The sequence below is a fragment of the Copadichromis virginalis genome, linkage group LG22, assembly GCF_057382275.1.
Source record: "Copadichromis virginalis isolate Kocher_CV1m ecotype Utaka linkage group LG22, C_Virginalis_male_GT1.1, whole genome shotgun sequence".
NCBI lineage: Eukaryota > Metazoa > Chordata > Actinopteri > Cichliformes > Cichlidae > Copadichromis > Copadichromis virginalis.
Window position 1 is genome coordinate 36,678,475 of NC_140638.1, and position 5,227 is coordinate 36,683,701.

Below are 5,227 nucleotides of genomic sequence, written 5' to 3' on the forward strand. Positions count from 1 at the left end.
CGGTATTACCTAGTTGAGGCTCAGATAGTGAGCAGGGTCCATAGTTTCTTAGAGCAGCGCAGTGGTGAAGCATAGTGTTAGTGTTCTCTGTAGAACGTGTTCATGCACGTGTAGAGGCTCCACCACACCAACAAGCCTGTAGGAAAGAGGCATCAATATTTATTATTTGCTGTTACTCGTGCTTATGTTGGTTGTTGCCGTGGTTTCCCTGCTGTCTTGTTTTCTTTTTGCTGTTTTTTTAAGCAGGTGTTGAAGCAGATTTTCAGGGTCTTCTCTCTTTATCCCTCTTCTCCTCTGTTTTTCTCTCCCTCTCCTTCTCTTAACTCTCTTGCCAACTTCTATTTCCTTCTTCTTTCTCTCTCCCGTCTCCCGTCCTGTCCGGTCTGATTGTAATAACTTAAAATTAAAAAATGTAATAATCGAATAAATGACAATCATGTGGACCAATATCTGCACTATTCTTCAGACAATAATTCTGATTTCTGCAGACAGGACAGGCAAAATTTTTAAAAAGGTGCTTCCAAAGCTGTGTCACTGTGAGCAGTGTGTGCTTTGCCGCCTCAGTGTGTTTTGTTTTTTGCAGGGCTGTTGTGTGTCTTTATGTTACTGTGCGCTGTTGAGCCTCTGGGTTCACTGAAAGCAGTGATTGCCACACTTGAGCTGAGCAGCACCGTTGAATTGTCAGAACCACACTACCAGAGATGCCTGTTTGAAAACATGTCTACGTCTGTGCTTCATGTTCAGATTAAAAGGATTTGCTTCCATCTGCAGTGAAACTGCTCCTGAAGTGAAATCAGGTGATTTGCAGACTCTTGGCAAATGGAGGCAGGCAGCTATCATGTTCCACCTCAGCCAGCTACACAATTCAAATTCTACTTTCATGCATCTGCACTGACAATCTTGTCATGTATATACATGCATGAAATATAACCCCGCTGTTCAATTTTAAGAGCTTTGCCCTTCAGAGTCTCTCTTCTACATAAGGTGTAGTGGCTATGCTGTTGTTGGTGTTTCAAAGCTGCCATGTGTCCAGCAGAGTGCAGCAGAGAGGAGAGGATGACAAATGGATGAACAGGTGGTCTCTGACTATGGATGGATTATCATCATGTCTGCATGCTGATCCAGGGGAGGGAAGATGGCAGAGGGTTTAATCGGAGCAAGTCTCAGGCAGTTGTCACGACAGATATTCGACGCGTCAGCCTGCTGAGACGAGGATGATATGTTGTAGTCTGATGGTAATGACAATGACAACGACAGTCTGGTTATCTAAGAATGGAGCAAGCAGCCGTCAGGGGAATCCCTGCCAACAGAGAACTACTCTTTGTTTAAAAATGAGAACCGCTCGCCTGAGGCACCTAAATCATCAGCAGGGCACTTAGTTGGCTCCCCAGCGACACACCGGCCATGTCTGAAACATCGCAGATGACAGGGTTTACAAAGATGTTTTCAAATTGTTACTGAGCTCTGTCAATTTAAAAATGTCACACAAAAGGAAAATAAGTAAAGTTCATACAAATCAGGCTTTGACCATTTTTCCTTGTTCATTTGAAATTTGGATACGTAAATCACACAGTGTTGTCCCCGTATGACTGTGTACCAGAATGCGCTGGCCATTAAGATGACTCTGGATCACAATTCAATTCAATTCAATTCAATTTTATTAATATAGCGCCAAATCACAACAAAAGTCGCCTCAAGGCGCTTCATAGATTTGTTACCCATACCCCTCTGTGCTCCCCTCTGACCAGGTTGTAGCTGTTGTTGTGCGAGCACAGAGGTAACTGAGCAGAAGAGTTGGGAGGTAATTAAAGAGCACATGCTCAGCTAGACAGCACGTAGCACAGATGTGAGGGAGGGAGAGCAGAAGCTTGTTCAGCACCACTTTGTTCACACAGAGGAAATGTAATTTATTACCCAGCCAGGGGGTAGAACCCCACCCTCATCACAGCAGAGGCACTAGAGCCAAAACCAAGATGGGCTGCTTTGGATTGGAGCAAATATACAGTTGGCAGCCACTGTAATAAGGTTAGCAGGTGTTTCTGAGTTTCCAGTTTAAGGTTTTGTGTTTTCACTTTGTCAGTTCTACCTTTTGTTCGAGTCCTGCGTCTGGGTCCTCATCCTGCCTGCCAAGCCTTAAGCATAGTGGGGTTGCTCCCAAAACAGTGTATAAACTTTCCATAAAAAACCCTTGTATACGCTGTTAGTGTGGTTTGGAATATACAGCACTGACATGTCAAAAGGTTCATCTGTGAAACAGCGTGAAATCTTTACCCGAAGACGCAAGACAGGCGCTACACCATCAACGTCCAACACAGACTGACATGGCATAGCCAGACGGATTTTGGAGCCAAGTTGGACAGCATTGATACAAGACTGACAGGGATGGCAAATGCTGCGACTGCACTGGAGGGTAAAGTGTCGGAGGTAAAGCAAGACATATTGAACCAAGGGGCTCATATCGAGGAGGCCGAAGCCCGCATTGCCGAAGTAGAAAGCACACTTGAAAAAACAGAAACGAAGCCAAAACAGATGACTTGGAAAACCGGGGACGACGAAAGAACCTGCGCATCTTCGGCATAAAAGAGGGAGCAGAGGGGAACAACCACTCTTCGACTTTATTAACATCATGCTACCTAAGTGGCTGGGGCTAGCGCCCGACAAGTCATTCACACTGGAGCGAGTGCATCGCACGCTCCGGGAAACCAAACCAGAGCAGAGCGGTGCTTGTTCGCTTCTTAAAATTCCAAGAGAAGGAACTGGTATATCGGGAAGCAAGAAAACAACAAATTACACATGAAGGGGCCAAGATCACATTTGCACAGGATCTGTCTGCGGCGACGGCTCAGATCCGACGGGGATTTCACCCGGTTGTCAAACTGTTTATTGATATCAATGCCTTCCTTGTGTTAACATAACTGGGCGTTTAAGGGTATATTCGTTCTAAATTTAATCTAAATCGTTTTGGGTTATACATCAACAGCTAAACCTTAACTAAGTCATTATTTTTTTGTCCTACCAAGGGTAAACTTTACTTTATAATGAAAAAAATCAGTATCATTATATGGTTAGTGTGCACTGTCTGATTTACGGGGTTTTGGAGAGGTCGCGTTGACTAGTTCCTCCTCACTGATGTGGATTAACACCCTCCAAATAATTTGTTCGAAGGAGGGGGGAGACATTTCCAACAAGGAAATGCAAATGTTCAATCAGAAATTGTTTACAGGTTCTGTATCTGGTATGTGTGAGTGTGTGGATGGAAGTGCAAACCTGCTTCTTCAATTTTTCCTTTACTTTGTTTATTTAAGTAAACAGTCTGACAATATTTTATGGAGAGGACAACTAAAGAAAACATTTTGAACGTTAACATTACGACCTGGAACGTTAGGGGGATACGGACGTTAGCTAAACTGAAACAAGTATTAAACCGACTGAAACATTTTAACTCTAGAATTATTTTCCTACAGGAATCTCATTGGAGACCACAGACTGGGACACAATGAAGGCTGCTTCTAACAGCTTGGACGAGTTTACGGACACTGTCACCTCCTATATCCACTTCTGTGAGGACAGCATTGTGCCATCACGCACCAGGGTGAGTTATAACAATGACAAACCCTGGTTTACTCCTAAACTCAAAAAGCTGTGGCTGGGAAAGAGAAAGGCGTTCAGAAGCGGAGACAGGGACTGCTACAGAGAGGCCAAGTACAGGTTCACTAAAGAAGTGGACATTGCTAAACATCAGCACTCTGAGAAGATGCAGCAGCAGATCTCAGAGAATGACTCGGCCTCTGTGTGGAAAGGTTTTAGGAATATCACCAACTACAAGCCTAAAACCCCCCACTCCACTGATGACTTGCTCTTGGCCAACACCCTTAACGACTTTTACTGCCGTTTTGACGAGCCATCAGGCAGCCTTCACACCTCCAACGGCCCCAACAATAGAGGCACTTTGGACACTCATTCCCCCACCTCTCCCCCCTCCATAGAGCCATCACCACCTTCAAACTGTTCACCTGCAACACCCCCCTCCTCACCCCACACAAAAGAGGATTTCACACCACCTCCTCCCACCACAACTCTTCATATTCATGAAGCAGATGTGAGGAAGCAGTTTAAGAGTCTGAATGCTCGGAAAGCTCCCGGCCCAGACGGTGTGTCTCCTGCCACCCTCAGACACTGTGCAAACGAGCTGGCCCCAGTGTTTTCTGGCATCTTCAACTCCTCACTGCAGGCATGTCATGTGTTTCAGCATCTATTTCAACAGCATGGAATTAAGTGGACATTTAACCCTCCCACTGCTTCACATCATGGCGGAGCATGGGAGAGGTTGATAAGATCAATACGAAAAGTGCTGAATTCTACTGTGAGAGAACAAGTTCTGGAAGAAGAATGCCTTCATACAGTCTTATGTGAGGCAGAGTCGATTATCAACAGCCGACCAATCACCAGGGCATCAAGCGACCCAAATGATTTGGAGGCTCTGACACCTAATCATCTTTTGTTTTTGAAAACAAAACCTTCATTGCCTCCAGGATTGTTTGACCAGAATGACCTCTACTCACGACGTAGATGGAAACAGGTGCAATATATGTCCAATCTATTTTGGAAGAGATGGACTAAAGAATACCTACCTCAACTTCAGGAACGTCAGCGGTGGGCCACAGCATCAAGAAACTTTGCAGAAGGAGATGTCGTTCTTCTTCTTCTGAAAGAAGGCTTTCAGGAGCAAAGTGAAGGAGGAGATGAAAGCAGCACAGCGGGAGGTGAAACGCTGCCTGAGGGAAGCAAAGGACACCTACAGGAGGAAGGTGGAGCAGAAGTTGGAGAGGAACAATATGAGGGAGGTCTGGAATGGTGTGAAAACCATCACAGGCCACAACACCAAGAAAAGCACAGTGGGGGGGACTGTGGAGAAGGCAAACGAACTCAACAACTTCTTCAACAGGTTTGACCAGCCCACAACCCCCCCACCCTCACCCTCACCTTCACTACAGAGTCCTCTCCCCACTCTCCTGCCTCCTTCGCTTCCCCCCCTTCCTGACACCATGACACCCCCCTCCTCCAATCCCTCTCTCAGCAGCAAGACATCTCCCCCCCTCCCCTCCTCCCAAACATCTCCCAGTGTCACAGTGGATCAGGTCAGGAGGCAACTGAGGAAGCTTGGCCCCAGAAAGGCAGCAGGCCCAGACAAGGTGTGTCCTAGGATGCTAAAGGCGTGTGCTGCTGA